The sequence below is a fragment of the Agelaius phoeniceus genome, chromosome 1 (genome assembly GCF_051311805.1).
Source record: "Agelaius phoeniceus isolate bAgePho1 chromosome 1, bAgePho1.hap1, whole genome shotgun sequence".
Classification (NCBI taxonomy): Eukaryota; Metazoa; Chordata; class Aves; order Passeriformes; family Icteridae; genus Agelaius; species Agelaius phoeniceus.
This window is the reverse complement of record NC_135265.1, coordinates 50,074,559-50,094,197: the sequence shown is the minus strand read 5'-3', so window position 1 is coordinate 50,094,197 and position 19,639 is coordinate 50,074,559. Positions and strand designations below refer to the sequence as shown.

The window sequence follows — 19,639 nt, the reverse complement described above, 5'->3', positions numbered from 1 at the left end:
TTTCCTGTGACTGGACCTGGACTGAATTTCTCATGTTTCAAATTCCTGCTCTCCTCTGTGCCATGTTGTCTCTTCTTTCAGCCTGTCAGCACAGTCTGTCTGTGTGATCTGCACTTCCCTTCTCCTATGTGTTTGTAGCCTTAGGAACTACTGAAAATGATATGTGATGTCTTGTGCAGGTGCACATACAAATTTATATATATATATATATATATCTATGTGTGTGTGTGCATGTTCATAAAATATCACACATATTTATGTCAATGTCCAGTTAGACAAAATGTGGTAAAGTTCAATTCCTCTCTGAGGTTCTTGTTTCAAAAGAAGGTTTACATCAGAACACTGCCTAGGTGCCTAAAAATGTAGATGGAAGTAATCTGGGATTTAAAATCACCCCAAATACTAAAATATCAGTGGCTATTATATATCAGCAGACTTGTAAAGTCCTGCCACATGCTGATTTGTACATCTAGATCTAGTTCAAAAGTACTGTGATCCTATTCTGTTTGCCATATATCAAATCTCACATCATGCTCTGGTCACACCAGTGTTGACTCAAGAGAGGAGCCTTGCAGGTGGCTGAGCAGCCTTCACTGCCAAGCAGCTGGGGTGCACACCAGGGCTTGAAGGAGACAGTCAAAATGGGCAAACAAATTGTTAAAACTGAATTGCAATAAGAATTGTAACTGAATTGCATCCTAGCCCAGTGCTAGGACCTAGGGTGGCTATGCTTTTGCACAGCATATAAATGAAGAGAAGAAGAGAGATAAGTGTGGTAGCTGTGAAGTCTCCTTTTGTTTGGTTTGTTCTAAGGAAAAATGATGTGGAAGGTCTTGCTCCCTCAGTTTAGCTGTTGAAGCACTGCTTGAGTAGTGAATTTTTATCATTTGGATTTCCTATGGCTGTTAAAATAAATGCTAGCTGAAATACCAATATGAAAGCCCTAAGAAATGCCTCAAACGGCTGTATGTAAAATAAACAGACTATTTCCCCTCTGTCTGGATTCTCTCTTTGGATAATGGTTTCCACATACTAAAGTCTAAGTATCACCCACTATCTCTTTTGCTGTAAATTCTTTTTTGGATAAGGAGTAGCATTTAAAAGTATTTATGTAACTAAAGACAGAGATTTGCCATTAGTAAAAGTTGTTTTAGAAGTGCAAAGCTAGTTACCTTAACCTCTAAGTCAAAACTTAATTAAGCTCTTCACTTTAAATTGTTTCAAATGTAGAAACCTGGTATCTGACTTGCAGTCTAAGTTATTTACTTTTCCAGATCATACTGTAAATGTTCTGGTCTGAAAAACTGAAAAGAAAGTCTGGCACATGTACAAAGAAAGGACTGAAACCCTTGGGATTAATGGCAGGGAGACACTAAACCGGTCAGAGACATTTAGCGGTCTTCTAAGGCATTTATCTATAATTTTGGAGTATCCAAGCATCTAGATTTGTCCCTAAGCTACTTAGACTTGACAGTACTGACACTGAAATCTCTAAAAAATTTAAGGCACCTGAGGGAGACCCTGAGACTTAGCTGACATGAGCTGCTCCCAAAGAAGTCTGCCTCTGTCCTCCAGAGGGAACTGAGGAAGAATCACTTCCCTTGGCTGAAAGTGGTCTTGTGAATACTTCTCTGAGACTCTTGAAGCATGTTAGTTCTTGTGTATTTTGATTCCTAATCCAAAACCCTGTGTGGGTTGGTTCTGGAGACCAATACAACTGGTACAGTGAAAGCAAAGCTGCTTCAGAACCAGTGCCAGGACAGGGTCTTTCTTTGGTAGATACAGTACATTTTGTTATTGTGTGAGCAAGAAAAGAGTGCAGCTAAAGCATCACAGCTAGCCAATAAAAAATGAAGCACTCTACAGAAGCATTAGGGTGCATAAAAAATTAACTCCAGGGTCATATATGCAAAACTTTATTATGCAGGCTTCAAATCTCATCAGAGTCATTGTTTAACTGCTCTCCTCAGAAACTAGGCTAACTCTTGAAACCTTTCATATTTATCATTTATTTAAAAAACATTTTAAGTGCAGCAAATACTTAAACTTGAAAGATAATTCAGCTTCTTTTTTCAGGGCTAAGTTTGTTATGAGGATTTTGTTGTATTGTCATTTAGACAGATACTGTAAAAATACAGATATGAATGAAATAAGGCCCTTGAGCCCACAATTAAAATCTACATAAGCTGGCATTGCTTTATTAAAGCTCACGAGGGCAGATTTGCCTTAGTAGAAGAGTTTGCTCTTGTCTAGTTTTGAAAAAGGGATTTAACATGGCTGGCATCCTAAAAACAGGAGTCAGAAACCAGGAGTTTTCATAAACCAAAAAACCTCCAAGAAGAAGTAAACAGTCATCCAGTTGGGAGTCTGTGCTAATTTTTGGGGATTTTTTCTTCACCAATACCCAGAGATATTCTTGGGCACTGGATGCTCAATGCAGTACAAAGAAACTGTTTTGAGATGTTCTCAAAATTTTAGCACGTTGTCATTCAGTGTCCACACAGATATTTAGGAAGCATAGATGTTTTAAGGCACAAATAATGAGCTCAATGAACCCTACATGAAAATCCCTACATTTGAGGCTTTGAAATATCCATGATGTAATGGCAAATATTATTTTTTAAATTTCTATTATTTATTTTATTTTATTTTATTTTATTTTATTTTATTTTATTTTATCTTTCTTTAAATTTTTTTTAATTTTTAAATTTTTATTTTATTATTTTATTTTATTAATTTTATTTTATTTATTTATTTATTTAAAATATTTATTATTTTATTTTATTTTTATTTATTTTATTTATTTTATTTTTATTTTTAATTTTATTTTTTATATTTTATTTTATTATTTTATTTTATTTTTCTATTTTTAATTTTATTTTTAATTTTATTTTTATTTTATTTTTAATTTTTTATTATTTTTGTTATTTTATTTTATTTTATTTTTAAATTATTTTTGTTTTATTTTTAATTTTATTTTTTATTCTATTTTAATTCTTTTTATTTTTATTTTATTTTTATTTTTTAAATTTTTATTTTATTTTATTTTAACTTTATTTTAATTTTATTTTAATTTTATTTTAATTTTAGAGGAGTAATGTTACATCTTTCAGTATGAGAAGGATCAACTCATTCCTAATAGTACTTTGAAAGATGAGAATAGGTATTTTACTTTATTTCCAGCCCTGCCCATGCTTCAATAACATTAGTGTTTGATGGTAGTACTTGCTGTGCAGCAGCATTGTGGTCTGCCAGGGTCTCGGTCCTGCCAGTAACTTCTCTGTCTCAGACACTATTTTCTCAGTTGTCCAAGTTGTCCATATTTATAATGGGAACATTTAAGATCCAGCTGATCTTTTAATGCTCTGCAGCAAATAAAAATGATGGGTGTAGAGCCTGGCATGTTTTTTAGCATTGTTGAAGTGCTGCATAAGGGATTTGGCTGCCTGAGTCCCATTAAGGTATATGGGAACCATACGGCCACATCGTCAAATACCACTTTAAAACTGTAGGTGATTCTGTCTGTAGCAGAGCACAGGAGTTTGAAGCTGTTCAGTACTCCTCTTTTTTAACCTGTCTCAGGTTTTATTTTCTGCATTTAACTCATGGAAATTGCTGTAGATAAAGAACCATCCTGCAGGCTGGATTCTGGGTCATACCCTGCTTGCCATGACTTTAGTTTTCCCAGTACTGACTATGTGGACATATTTCTGCTGAAGTTCTTCTAACTTGTCATTTGGGGCCCTGTAAACACATAGCTTGGCTCTGTTCTAAACATTATTTAGTAGATTTATTGGATTTATTGGATTTATTTATTGGATTCATTTACACTCCTCTTGAAGAGTAGAGGCAGGTAAATGTTTATCAACCAAGGATATTTTCTCATTTGCAAGCTTCTGAAGCCTTCTGAAATTTAAGCCTCTGGTGTCCCTCTGCTTCCCCTGACTACAATGTTTTATTTAAAGTTTTTATTTCAGAATTGCTAACCCAATTTTAGAAAGACCTTAGAAAGACCCTTGTGAGAGGCACAAGGACAAAATCCCTGGTTATGACATGGGATGATCCTATGTCTAGTTTCTCTAATGTGGGAAAAAGTAAAGAAAAAAAAGCCCAGGGAAAATGGAGAACTTGGGTTAAAATACAGAGTGAATACTTCTTGAAGGTTTTCAGAGCTGTAGAGAGACCCCTGTCACACGTGCCTTTGGCTGAAGCTGGATGGCTGCTGTCATCAGGGAGGGCAGTGGGATCACCACTGCTCAGCTTTGAGCTAATCCAGTGGAGGTGACAGCTTGAAGGGGCCTGAAGAGATTAAAAAGAGGGGAAAGTGTGCATATCTCTATCTCTATCTGTCTGTCTATCTATCTATCTATCTATCATCTATCTCTATACACACATGTTTTTCAAGGTGCATACCATCTGGCTATCAAAGCATCTCCCAGCATCTCCCACTTTTACACTCTCCAGTATTGTATGAACTGTCAAAAAAAAACCAACCCAAAAAAAAAAAAAAAACCCAAAACCAAAACCTTTAAATAAGCAAAGAACAAAAGAGAGAAAAGAAGATGGGAGGAGAGAATAAAAGACAGAGTATAACCAGAGAGGATGACTTGCACAAATTGCATCCAACCCATTCTCTTAATTTCTACTTTTTCTCTGACTCCTCTCATGTGGATTCCTTGGAAATTATGTTTGGGATCTACTTGGAATTGACAAGGGGAGAGTTTTTCCTATCCAGATAGCTGTGTTTACACTGCACTTGAATATTATGAAGCCTCCTTCATGATCCAGACACTTTCTGGTATCTGGTTTTGGTTTTGCTTATAGATACCTTTCTGGCAAAAGGTATCTATAAGCAAAACAAACACAACTTCCAGAGATCCTTTTTGTATAATTGTGCTTGTGTAAGTTGTATAATTGTGACTGATCCTTGATAATTCTCTGTTTCTGAGAATTATAGGGGCATAAACACCTTTGCATTTTTTTTTTTATCATAAACTGAAATGTTTATCTGGGTTCATTTTAAACCTGTATTTGCAAGTAGCTGAATGTGCATAAGACTGTTGGCAAGTAAGTATCAGTGTTTTGTGTACAGATATGACTCTTGCACACATGATTTTACAGCTGACTGGAGGGTCTACCAGACATTTAAGGCATAATTGTTGGAAACGAAGAAAAGGAGGAAAAAAAAGTCTGATTCCTCTAAATTCCTTCGAGTGTCTTCTGAACATAATGACAGCTCACTGGCCTGTAGGGACCAAAAACCTGCCAGAGAGACCTCCAGAGACAGCACTTACTTCATCCTCCGTCATTCTGAACAATCCTTTATTTTTGTCATTTCTGGATACCACAGAGACCTCTATTGCTCTTTGCTCCCTGTCCCACTGTCTGCCTTTTAATTTGCAGTCATCTGTGCCAACCCAGCTAAATTCCTGCTTGACATAGCTGAAACTTGGTTACAACAGCAGGTTCTCGGAAATGCCCAAGACAATGGACAAATGCTCCAATTCTCTCAGCATCTGTGCTAACCTTGAAAGTCTACCTGGTAGGCACAGTGCAATCAAAAACTAATCAGTGAAATCAAGCTGAGATTTGGTCTTGGGAGCTAATAGGATAAAAAAAAAGATGACTGTGCAAATATGTTTGGACTTTCAAGGGTGAAGATGCACAAAGCCCTCCTTAATCATCAGTATCTCAAAAGAGTAGTGATAGGAGTACCTGGCAAAGCCTGTCAGCATCTGTGTTAATCCAGTTAATTAGCTGGAAAGGACAAATTCCTCTGAAAGCACCTATGTGATGGGCAGGCTGTCTTCCTATTTCATTAGGATGATTGTTTTAAAGGCTGCAGGTAAAATGGTGGCTGTGTTCCTCTAGATCTTTCCTTAACATGCTGAAGCTGGGGCATGTCAGAGGGCATGTGGGGCTGGGAGGTAGCATGGGGCAAAGAGCACCCAGACAACTTCCCAAGGAAGCAGCCTGGTAGGGAGGCAGGAGCTTGAGCTGCAACCTACGCAGTCTGTGTGATTTTCCTCTCCCTCCTTTACTGCCTTGCTCTTTCAGCAAGGAAAAAAAAAAAGAAAATAGGAAAAAAAGAAAAAAAAAGAAGGGAAAAGGCTGCAATGTGTCACAAAGGAACAGACTGGCAGACATCTGCCTCTTGCTTTATTTATTTATTTTTTTTTTACAAAAAGGAAAGGGTACAGAGCCAACTCTTCACTCCAGAGCCCCCAGTCCCTTAACAAACCAAATGGTGGCTGTTGGCAGGGTACTGACAGCTTGTTAATGAAGGAATTCTTGACAAAATGACAACCTGTGTGGGATGCCGTGTGAAGCTGAATCCTCCCACAAACCAGCACTAAGTAATTAGGTGGTGGTGAAAATAGCAACTAACTACTGTTGAGGAGAAAAGAAAAGGGGGGAAAAAAAATCTCCTATATTAATTATAAAAGCAGTTCTCATTTGAATAGTATCCCTTTTCCCCTTCCCTGAGAAGACACAACAGTTTTCCCTGAACTGCCTGCATCTCTCTCAGTGGGCCAAAGGGTGCATCTCAAAAGGCTGAGCCTGATGACTGTGAATTCAATGCTTTTTTCTCTGCAAATGTGACCAGCAAAGGAAGCCTTAATGAAAACCAAACAAAAAGCTGTCCACTGGGGCTGCCCCTTTTGCCCCCCAAAATGGCCCTGTCTGGTTCACCTTACTCTGTTTTTCCCTTGATTTTTGTCTGATTGCTTCAGGCAGGTGGGCCTGTCCGTTGACAACTGCATTAGGTTCTAAACCCCTGAGAGGAGGCTGGGTGAGGAACCAGCCAAAGCAGAGTGCTTGAGTTACAAAGTGGGTCTTGCAGAAAGACACATTTTAAACAGTGCCTCAGCAACATCAGCATCCACGTTCACGACCATGGCATCAGTACCAGGAGCCAGAGCATTGGCTAGTAGCAGCTGAAGCAAGATATGTGACTTGTGGTGAAATTAGCTTTTTAGTTTGGCTCAATACAAAGATACCATTCTCCACTGTGTCTTGAACAGCACCTCATGATAATTTAGCTAAATAGTTCAATAATACAAAGCATAGAAGTTTGTAGAAGAAGGAAAATAATGTATTGCTTTATAAATGTTGAATTTTTTTCCCTCCCAGAGGGAGGCTGAAAACTTTGGGTCAACTGTAATGTGCAAAAAGTAATTTAAACTAAAATAAAAGAAGGGGGGGGAAAGTCAGGGAACTTGGAGCCTTTTTTTTGCCCTACATGAAAGCCAGAATTTTGAGAAATTCAGCTAACTTTGTTGTTTTGTGCTCTTAGGGTGTTTGGTCTTTTCCCATCTTGTTTCTTGTAATGACATTTACTTTCTACAGCTGTAGTTTTACATAAACAATACAGACTGAAATGAACATTCTATGCCTTCTAGTTTTAAAATAACATGGAGAAATTAAGAGCTTGCAGACTTTGAAGACACTCAAAGAACTTTATCTACAAAAAGAACTACTTAATCTCAAAAAAACTTTAACTGATCTACATTTTCAATTCCTCATTACTTTTTTGTTTTCAATGGGCCTCACTGATTTTCTTGTATCTCATCTATTACTCAGGTAAGTTTGCTCCCATTTGTGGCTTTTGTAGTCAAGCTCTGTTTAAACATTATGAAAGCTACAAAAAAATAGCTTCCTGAGGAATAGTTCATTGATTCTTGAAATAGATGAGTAATAAAAGAACCTATATATTTAATTCTATTAAATTTTTTTAGAAGGAATAGAGATTTATTTAGTTCTGGTTTACTGCATGAGGTCAAGAATAGACATAAGAAAGAACACTTTAAAGGTTAAAGGCTTCACTTTAGAGGGAGCTGTGAAGACATCTAACATTTCAATAACCTGTTGTACCAGGGAGAGGCAAAAGCCAGGTCAGGGATATTTTATTCTTTCCAAGTATACAGATAGAGCTATGAGAAAATTGTTTATGCTGTAAGTAGACAAATTTGTTTTGCCTGTATTGTGTGCCTTAAATTACTGATTATTTTTTTGAATGACTTCTCACCCTGCTCAGTTTTCAAAGAAAGCAAAACAGTTTTTGATCTCGGATAATTACATTGCTCAGTAGCATTGACAAATTAAGGATAGAACATAAATGAATGCTTTAGAATTTGAATAGTCAGAATCTTTTGTGATGTGAAAAAGTACATAAACACTGATGATGAAATTTTGACCCATCCAAATTTATGAATGCGTGTTAGCATTGGCTAATAGAATCTAGCTTTAAACAGATGAAAAAATGGGACTGAAATTCATTTGGGTTTCATTTCTGGCATCTGGATTAAAGCTTTTGGAGGTGTTCTTATGATAACAGGATCAAGAAATTACTCTAGAAAATTATGCCATGCACAAAGCACATAAATTCATTTGTGTGGTTAAAAGTGCAAGTTGTGAGGTCCTTTCTTCTTGGGAGGATTTACTCCATGTTCTGGCCCCTAGAAAGGGCCACAGGATGCTACCAATCAAAGGAAATATATGCAAATACAAACAAAACAAGGCTTGTCAGATGCTGACTATATTAAAAAAGTAAATATTGCAAAATTAGTCACAGAACTTATTAAAATCTGGACTGGACTGTAGAGAATAATCTTTGTGCAAGTGCGTACAAGGTGCTCTAATAAACTTTCCCACAAATGGGAAGGCAAATGTGTATGACCCCTTTGTGCTTGTGGTGGCAGTTTAGGGCTGGCTGAGTGATACTGAATCAGGAAGAAGTTAATTTACAGTGAACAGGATTGCTTGTGTTACTGTGCTCGTGGGGCCAGGTTCTTTGCTTGTAGACTCAGAGTCAAATATTAATGCTATCACTGATTTGAAATTCTCAGTTCTCAGGGAGATGCTGTGATCTGTGCTATTCATAGATCTTGACCTCCCACGTTTGGTGTCTGTGGAGAAGGTGGAACTAGCATTGGCTTTAGTGGAAACTGCTCTCTTGTAGAATAAGTAAGAGCTCGTCACTGCTGCAGAAGGTGACTGTGAGTAGGGCTTGTTCCTCTGACATGCTAAATAAAACACATACTTTATGACAAACACTTTGCAGGATTCAGCCTCAGCATGCTCAGTCTTTTGTTGTATCAAATTCTGAGAGGAGCCAGAGAACTTCTTGGTCCAGGGCTATTTGTCCAGAAGCAATCTGAAACGTAAGTAAATCCCAAGTAACTGCATTAGTGAGACAGCTGGAACATTGTCAGCTGAGACAGACTTGTGCAAGCAATGTGGACTCTGCTGAATTTACTTGCATGGGATTTGTTCAGCTGCTGAGCAACAAGAGTGTGATGTGATGAGATCTCTATCACACTTCCATTTATTTTAATAAATCTGTACATTTCTTGTGCTAACTGAAATAAAGGGAGAAGGCTTTTCAAAGCCTGACAAAGTGTGCCTATTAGTACCCCTTATGCATGGACTTCTGTTATGCTCAGGTGCTCAGAAAGGCATCCAAGGTGCAGCACAGTAATGATTAATCTTCAAAGACATTGCAGAATCACTGAATCTTCTGAGTTGAAAGGAACCCACAAGGATCATCAAGTTCAACTTTCAAGTGAATGACCCATACAGTGATTGAACCTACAACCTTGATGTTGTAAGCATCATGCTCTAACCAGCTGTGCTAATCATCATATGGATGAGGAAATGTATATCACTCTGCATTTAAGGATCATACTGTTAGATTTAATGTGGAGTAACAATAACCAGTTGAAATGGTAGTGCCTTAAACATGCTTGCTTTTGTGGCAGTGCAAAATTAAGTTTAATATTGGCAAATTCGTTATGTAAACTCACATTCTGTCAAATCAGTAGTAAATCCTATGATTCTTTCAGAGCAGCTGAGCATCCATATTTCTTTTCTATTTAATGGAATCAGCCAGGGGTACTGAATACTTGACAATTTTGCAAATGAAATTGCTCAAATAGGTGCTGAGGTAAGGCCAGGGCAGCTCTGTTTCAGTGAGTGATTTTAAAACTCTTCACCTGATATTTGTCCTGTAAAGAACTGAGAAAATGTGGTGCCAGTGTGTAGCACTTTTGTGTATCCTGCACATTCATTATCAGATCTTGACTTGTCCAACATTTGTGTTTGTTATAGCTTCACAGTCAGTGAGTTCTCCTTGTGAAGGCTGACAACAAGGTGTCTGAATTACAGCCTGCAATTTGAGTCTGCTTAAATTTAATATTTTCTGTATTATACATAAGGAAAGAGCAGCACTCAGTAAGCAACCTCCTTCCCCTAAGCATTGTTTAGAGACTCTGCAGGAAGAGCATTTGTAAATTTTAGAGCAGAACTCTGCTTTCTCTGTTTTGATTGCATGAACCAGGAAAAATCCCAGTAAATCAAGTTGCCTCCTTCCTCACCAGCCAGTACCCAAACAATTGCTTTCCCAGCAGGGCTTACCAATTCCAGCAGCTGGTGATGGCTGAGAAAATTGTAACCTGGTATCTGTCCTTCCTGGTACATTTATTTATCTTATATAATTATTTATCTTATTTATCTCCCCACCACATGGCCTCAGCCATGGGCTACATAGTGCCACACGTGGGACAACCTGATCCTTGACAGTGTTATCCCAGCATGGTCTGGGTGCTACCATGAGGCAGAGCCTCACTGTCTCAGTGAAAGCAGATTTTACTGTTGTGTAGAGGTACACTGAGGAAAGATACAGATGAAGGAAGCTGCACCAAAAATGCCACATAGGCATGTGGCAATGCTTTACACAACTTCCAGAAGAGTAATGGCCCTGTGTGTCCTGATTCAGGGCAAATAGAGAACCCCCAAAGGGGCTCCTCTAGAAAAGCAGATTCAATTGGCTCATCTCTCAACTGGTTTGGGAGAAAATACCTCTTTGGAGAAAAGTGGAAAAAAACCTGTTTATTAAACAATAAAACCTAAACAATATTAAACAATAAAACCCCTTGCTGGTCCAAAAGAGATGACAAACTGAGGAAGTCCCCTCCCCGGGATGCAGCTCAGCTCACTCAGTCTCTGATCAGTCCCTCCAGTGCTGGAAATGCCACGGCCCAGGCCCGGCCTGGTGGGCCACAGGTGTGAGCTGCCAGTGCCCTGCTGGGTGTTCAGGCCAGAGCAGGTTTAAACAGTCCAAGAAAAAGAAAAACCACAGTCCAGGGAACTTTTTTGCCTCAGCTAGCTAAACTAACTAAAAGCAAAGGAGAGCTCTGTCCCGCTGTCTGTCCATCTGCAGATCACACAGTCCAGGAGCAGGATGTGGAGGAGTGAGTGCAGTGTATGAAAACAAACTGTGTGCTTCTTCCCTCCCCTCTTCACTCTCTGCAACAAGTCTTAAAGGTGCAAAACTTATTATTCAGCATTAACAGAACAAGATGATTGGGGATAAAAGCATCATGTAGTCTACTCGGGACACTGTGTTAAATTGCTGTTATACCGTTTGAAATAATTTACAAAAGAAATTGAGAAACTCATAAGCAAAGCAGAAGAGGTAAAGGAAACTGTCCAAGAAGACTGCAATTAAACTATGGGAATTTTGGGCTCTCAGGCATATATTCAGCTTAGTTTGTCAGACCCTGATGCCTGATTATTATTATTTAAAGTGAAATGTATTTTGGCTTGTTTGCTTTATTTATTTACTTTAATCATGTCACAGTTCCCTTCAGGGCATTGCTGGTGGACACTTGATTCAGAATTTGGAGAAATTTTGATCCCAGAAATGGCTGAATAACTATAGGTCTTGTTCAGGTGTCATGACCGGTGGACATTCTAGGCTAGCAGAAACAAAACTTGCTTATCAGGCTGCAATATATATATGGAAAAATAGATGTTGCTGCATCACTATTAGGATAAGAACTAGGGGTAGGGGATGTTTGCTCTGTCTCAATAGCAAGCTATCAATATTCTCAGCAGCATTATTAGTATGTATTGAAAATCTTTTGTAAAGCACTGCAAGTTTGCACAGAGGTAATTTACATCACATAATTAGGATGCCTAAAACCATATACAGAAGCATAGGTGCTAGTAGTGCCAAGTACTTGATTGTATTACATTGCAATGCTATTCTAGGGGGATTATAGCATTTTCTGTCACTGCTGATTGCATGGCAACAAAAAGAGGAGCTTTTACACACATTTTTGTGTCTGACAGGTTACAAGTTCTAGGTTGTGTCTCCAAATTAGCCCAATCCTGCATAGCCTAGGTGATACTGTCCAGCAAAATAACATGCAAGTGACAATGCCACAAAATGTTGAATCTCGTTTTGCATGAACTGTTCTCTTTGTGCATACAAATGGTTTTATAAAGCATCCATATATAAGCTAGTCACTTTACTTTTACCAGTACGCAGTTTTGAAACACAATATTGTCAAATTCAGCCACATTTAATGGTATTCATTGATTGCATTTTATCATAAGACAGTCTTCCCCATTTTAAGGAATTGTTCCATTGGGTGAACTGTGAAAAGATCTGGATATTACCAAACTGGTTTTTTTGTCTACACAGGGAAATTTAATTTCAGTTCCATATACTGTGAAACTTCCTATTTGTTTAATAGGAACATTTAGGTCTGTATGGTGAAGGGGGATAGAATGTAAGAAAATAAAGATAGTGTAGAAAGTAATCTTACCCCTAAGGAGTTGCAGCTGGGCCAATTATCAAAGATTAGGAACAGGCCGGACTTTAACAGGCCACAGCTGTAACCAATGAGAAGCAGAGAGCTATAAAAGAGTGGGGTGGCTGATTAAGATGGTAACTGGAGTCAGTTGGCTGCTTTGTGAAGAAGAAAGAGTCAGTGCTCTGAGGAGATGCCCACAAGGAAACACCAGGAAGGTATGAAACTTTTGTGCTAAGGAGACACCAGTATGGTGTATGCAAGTTTAGCATATGCTTAGGTTTAGATTGGATCTTGAGCCACAGAGTTGTGGTATCAATCAGCCCCTATATTCATGTTTTGTTAGAGCCCTAATCAATACTGTGATCCTGTTAGAAACCTCACAGAATTCACTGGAGCTGTCTGACCCACTCAGTGGACTTGGTAGGCACCTACTCAGCTTCTAACTGAGCTTTTCAACTAAGGCATAGGTGTAACCATGCCACAGGCCTGTGTTTTCTCAGAAGGGGAAGCTGGTAGCACTATGCTTTGAGGAATTTGTTTGTTGCTTCCTTAGTGCATGTTAAGGAGTGACATCTGGTTTAACAGTTTATCTGCTGCACATGAGGAGTAATTTCCTGAACTGTACTGACATGCTGAGGGGGACAAGATGAGACAGCACTGCCCCTGCAGTAGGGAGAGCACAGAGTGCATTTCTCCTTGCATGAGAGCTGTTAAAGGTTGTGAAAATCTTCATGCCCCTTCCTTCTGCTTCTTCCTTAAGTAGTCACACGGAGGCCAGGTAAAATGTGGTGTTGTGCCTGACAGAAAAATGTTGCTAGGTCAGGCATGGGATAATGCTCTCCAGGGCTACAGTTTCACAAAGAGCTAAGGCACAGAGATCCAGAAGCATTAGTAAGTGGGCCAATCAATACCAAATCTATTTTTCATCATTCATTCATAGGAAGAAAAGGGATGTCTAACTTAATCATTCCTTACAGAAAATAAACAGGCACCTTGGCAGCCTATGAGAAAAATCATTCACTAATGCCAAGATAATGTTTCTAAACAACTGAGTGGATCAAAGGTGAAATTTAATTGATTATGTGTTAAATATTCTCTCTCTCCCTGTCTCTGACATAGCACTCCCTCGTATACACAGAGTGAAAATACCCAGACAGTAGGCTGAACAATTTTCTCCTTGTTGCCATAGAAATTTCAGGTGGTTATCCAGTTCTGTGGCTGGATTGCTTCTAGAGAGACAGATCCTTTTCACTTAAATTTTGTAAATCATGCATAGCTGTGCTGAACTCAAGAATTTGTAGAACTAGTGTAAACAAGAGGAAAATAAACAGAGTAATAGTGTTTATTTTCTTATTTTGTCATTTTTTAACTAAGTGAAAGAAGTGACTGAATTTTGCACATAATACAAAACACATTTGTTGTGGAAAAGTTCAAAATCCTGGGTGGACTGTTACACTATTTTAAGATTTTTGTTAATTGCTGCCAAAGTCATTGGAGTAGAACTTGGGTACTGCTCTAATTCATACCACAGTTGTATCATTCAGAGAAAAATTTACATCTGAATGTGGAAAAAAAATGGTAAGAGGAGAAACTAGAAGGATTTTAGCAAAGCTACTTGCCTGGAGTCACAGACAGACCAAAGGCAGGGTGGGAGCAGGTGTCCTGTCTCTCTTGGTCTCATGCTACCAGACAATGCCTGTGAGTGGAGGAGCCATCCAGCAGGTAACAAGAAGGCAACACTTCATTAGGGGGTTTGCTTATACCAATATATATCTGTCAGGTCTAGTTTGTAGGCTAATATCTAACTGGGCATCCCAATAAACAGCCTATGACTATGGCATCCAGCTGTGTTCTGCTGGTGCTGTGTTGAATTAATCAGGGTTTGCCTCTGTGTTCTTTGTGGGAAGGGGAAGCTGTGGAAGTGGAAACAAATGAGACTGAGCTTCTTTTATGCCAGGCTTACATATTTGTAATAGTGCATTCGACCCCTTCTCTGGGCACCTCTTGCAACAAAGCCACTTCCAGTTCTTGCTTGGGAGGCAAAATCAGTGGGCAGCTGAGAGGGATATGTTCTGGTGGAGATGTTCAGGGTCTGAGGCTCCCTCTAGGTCCAGCTCTACCATCAAGAGTTGAGCTGGCTTGGGACAACCCTGGCACAGCAGGTCTCAGACCTGGTGCTGTACTGAGATTCCAGCCCAGGCTTGGACAAGTGCACCATCAACATCATATATCAGAGTCCTGCAGCTTTGCCTTTGCCTGGAAAAGCTCATTCCAGTGTAAATAAGAGAGTGCCTGAGAACAGCTGTGTTGGGGATCTGCAAATTCCAAGGATCGCCTTCTTGTTTGTACATGGAATTATGCACACATAGTTTCAAATATATTAATTTTGGCTCATTCCTGGCCTCCAATGTAGGGAACACGGAGTGTGTGATAGTTCCTGGGATTCAGTGTTGATTGTGCGTTGGAAGCAGTCACCTCTGAGGGCAGTGAGGCACATGGCACACAGCAAGATGTAAGTTGTTGTTTCTCTGAGCAGCATTAGTCTCCCATCTGAGCAGCATTAGTCTCCCATCTGTAAGCTGATTAGGCTCCCAAGTGCTGAGCCTGATGGGATGGCAGTAGCAGGGATATGAACCACTGTTACAGGGAACCTTAAGTGGATCATGGACAAGTTGAAGTCAATCTCCATGGCCTACAAAAGCCTGCATCTACAGACACATGTTTTCCAGCAAAAAGCTCCTTACCAGATAACCATTCTCCAGGGATATTTTCTTTCTCTTTTGGATACTTATATTCATGGGGAGAAAGATTTGCCATATTATGTCTTTCCTATATCTATCCTAGAAATAGGAATTCCTAACATCAGGGCATGGGTGGTGTTAGGCACCTTCCTTGTGCACTGTTACTACTTGCCTTTGTCTAGAAAAGTGATCCTGTACTATTTGCACTCTGGTCTTGCCCTGCAATAATTTCACAGAATTGATGGCTGAATGCCTGTCAATAACACTGCTCATAGATATTAATGCACTTCAAAGTCATTAAGATGCAGTCACCCCTGAATGAGCTTATGTTCTATAGCCACACTATTGGAAGCACTATGGATTTTCACATTTGGATCATCTGTAAATACAGCAGCTCCATGACTCATGGGTTTTTTTTCCCTATTTGAACTCAGAGAAAAATTAATCTGGCCCATCTGCAGCTGGACTTGTTTAGAAAATCTGATTGCCTTCCAGACACCAGGCATCCATGCTCCAGGGATGCCAGTCTTTCCACATGCTAATTAACTGAGGACAGAAGAAATCATCACAAAACATTCCCATCTTTGTGCCTGCAGCTGTAAATCCAGAATTAAAGTAATTTGAGGAGAAATAATGTTGTGAAGTGTCACAGAAGATTTGCAACTGCCAGTGCTCTTGAAGGAAGCAGCTATGCCTGCAACCATGCACTGAATATGACACTGAAATATAATATTCACTTGTTTAGTGACTTCTTTGTTCTGCCAAAAAATCCCAGCAGAATGTGGGTCTAGAAAGCTTCTTCACAATTCAGATTAGAAGCTTGACTAGGGAATTACAGATAGAGGGGATAGAAGTTAGTCAGGTATGGACCTTGTGTTAAACTAAGCCACTGAGAGTTATTAGCACTGTAAGATGTGCCAGGAGAAATGACAGAGGTGTGAGGCTCAGCTGCCAAATAAGGAAATCTAAATGAGCAATATCTTGAACTCCATAGATTTATGTTATACCAGCTGCCTGAAAGATACAAATGTTAGCTGTTCAAGAGGAACCACATGCAGTAAAGACTTACATATTAAGAATATTGTGAGATTGGCAAGTGCTGCATGCGAATGGGAAGGTAAAGAATGTCCTTAAGGTTTTCTCAGTTATGACTACACTTCTGTTAGCTCTTATCCTTTACTGAAAGTCTAAAGATATGTGCTATTTTCCACTAATCCTTGGGGCTATTATAGAAGAATCTCAGATTGCATAGGAAAGAACTAAAATAATGGGGAAAAATCCTAAAAACATGATTTAAAACATTCCCTATCCAGAAGATGAATGAAAAGAACTTAGCATTTTTCCTTTACCACAAGATTTGCCCTTCAGTGAAAGTGGAAAGAACTCATTAGCTGCAGGACTTCTCATCACAGTGGCTCTAAACTGTCTGTGGACTCCCATTTACACCCACCCTGATTTCCCAACAGAAATCTTTGTGGGGGATGAGTACATTCAGGACAGTTACAAATCCCATTAGTCAGTCAGAATCTTTCAATTGCCTGTAGTGGTTTTTGTGTTAGTGATGTGAGCAGAAATAACAAGTTAGAAACGTCCACTCCAGTGTCTGGGTACACCAAAAATCTTATAGCATTTTTCTGCAGCAGCAAGTCCCACCTCAGTGACTGTTCTAGTTTTATCTGTTCCACTGAGCATAATAGGAGTGTGAAAAAAAAAAAAAGCAGTTAGGACAATGTCTTCTCCTTTTCTGTCTTCTAAGTATTTAGGCATGCCTGCATCACTGTCAGTTGAATGCTAGATGTCTCAGTAATGAATTAGAATTCAGCTTCCCCTGAGTATTCTGCTCTGAACAGTTAAAAAAAATCATTTTAAAAGACTGACAGATTGAGAGCAAAAGCAATCCCAGAAGTTTTGTATCTACTTGACTTGTGATTCAAATCCTGGGTGTCTAGGTGGTTCAGACAGAACTTGCAATGATTTTCATCCTTGTAGTTCCTTGGGAATGTGTTACCAAACAACCTCCTGTTGCATGGTTACATTGGTAAATGTGTGTGGTATCCCAAGGCTGGAAAGGCAGCAAGGCTAGAAAACTTCAGATGGAATCTGGAATATTTCTGTTTACTGATGCAGTGAGTCAGAGCACTCTACAGATATGTAGCAGTGGGGTCAGCTATTCATGAAAGGCGGCAGAAGGCAGTCAAATTTTTAATGACAATCAGCAGGATCAATGTAGTGCTGGGAACTAAGTCCACAAAATCTGTAGACAGGTATTTCTGAAAGGCAGCATTGGTTGGCTCTTTTTTGAGAGGGGAGACCTGGTGACTCCTAGGAATTTGTGGATCCCCAGCGTTATCTGTTACAAGTTAATACAAATTGGCTGAACAACAACATCTTTGCTTACTACTGGCTCCTGCAGGGTTTCTACTGGGAAATCTGGTAAAGCAAAAACTGTTTAACCAGCTTTCTATGAAGACTGCAGTAAAAAAATTAAAGATTAATTTCTTTGACTATTTACATCTATTTTTATTTCTAGTGTTTTGATCCTGAATGCTAATGACATCATACTATGCAAAACCAGCTCCTCTGCAGCTGTTTCAGCACCTGGGATACTACAACAATCTCTTGAGACAGGTTTTACTACAAAAAGTAAAAGACTTGTAAATGGGAGGATAATCTGAACCACGTGCAAGTAAGCAGGGAAAGTGTCAGAGTCTGGCTCTACAGGGCACATCAGAAGGTGATCTTCTGGTTTCTGAAACCAGGGAGTTCAGGGGCCAGGCTGGCACCTGCTGGATTTGCACCAACACATATGCTCAGCTTCCAACTAGATATGAAAGAGATGGGGTCTCAACTTAGGCTGGAGTCTGGATGTGACCCTGGCAGACATCAGCTGGCATCTGGCTGGAAAATTTGCTCCACAGTGTAGATAACATCGCTTATTGTAGCAATTAATTATGTGGGTTGTAAAGGTGCACATACAGTGCAGCTATTATTGTGGCTGATACTAAAAGTACATCACTTGGCTTGCTCCATGGTGGTTAGCCTTTGTCCTTACACTGCCAGAGCCACTTAGTACACTCTGGTAAATTCCTAGGTGAGTTTCTTTATTTACTACATATTCCTTGTTCAAATTCCTGCTGGGAAGGGAGCCCTGACAGAGTGTCAGACTCAAATCTGCCTCCTTGTGATGATAGCAGTTTCATACTTCTGTATTAGTATTCCTTCCTAATAAAAAAGAAGACACTAAGCTTTGTTTGGCTACAGCTCAGCTGCAGCTTGATTCCTCAGGCAGTATTTTAAATCTATTAAAAGGGAAGTGTAGGCTAAATGAAATACATGGAGAAGACAAGAGGTCTATGAGCATGTTAAGCATATGTTTCATTAGCAATGGGCTTTTCCATGGTGCTACACAGAGGAGGATGTGGGTATAATGTGCCAAAGCTCTGTGTTCCACAGGGACCAGCTGGAGCTGGAGATAAGAACTTTGCTCCTCTTATAAACTCGTGGGTTTCCAGTTGCAGTGTTTTTCAGCAACAGTGTATTTTCACAGATAGCAAACTCTTGTCATTGAAAAATACCCAGAGTTCTGGAGTGTAACCAGCTATAAGTTCAGTAAATATTGCTCTCCATAGTTACTGGTGCAGTTTGCCTTAGATAAGTGGCTATGTCTCACAGACACTTTGAATTTACTTTTTATGGGGCTTAAAAGAGATATGCAAAGACATAAAGTGGAAGCAGGTATGTAATTTCTGTCATGACACAAAGCTGTTCATTTAAATGATTGTGCTCTCATACCTGGATGCTTCATTTGTGTTCGTATGGCTGATTCCCTGTTTTGGGCCAGTGCTAGGGCCAGTCTATCAAGCATTAAGTTAATTAACTGCGTATCTTTTATGTTGCTGTGTATCAGGTTCTATTTGTCATTTATGTGATACTCAGAAATATTTTTGATTAGGCTATGCTACCTCTGCATTTGGCTGTGACAGTGTGAATCTGTCTGATCAAGAGAAAGAGAAAAATATATCTGAGGTGACTAGTGCTGGGAATAGCTCCAGCCTGATTTGAGTTTTGCACTTGTTGGTTGTTCATAATGCACTGAGCAGACACAGCACTTTCAGAAAATTATTCCTGCTACAGAGACTTTATACCTCTGTCCCAAGGGATGGGAAGTTTAAACTGGGCCAGTCACCTGATATAGTCAAGAGGATGTCAGTGAAGGCTTAAGTCGTATGCCAAAAAAAAAAATAATGAAGCAATGTGAAAATATGATTTAAAGAGTTATATTGACTTGTTAGTGCA

General features: G+C 39.2%; 1 long non-coding RNA gene across 1 annotated transcript in view; it reads left to right on the top strand.

Moving 5' to 3' along the window:
* Positions 1-19,639, top strand: part of LOC143694120 (uncharacterized) — a 267,052-nt gene that overhangs the window by 83,825 nt on the left and 163,588 nt on the right. The window lies entirely within an intron of this gene.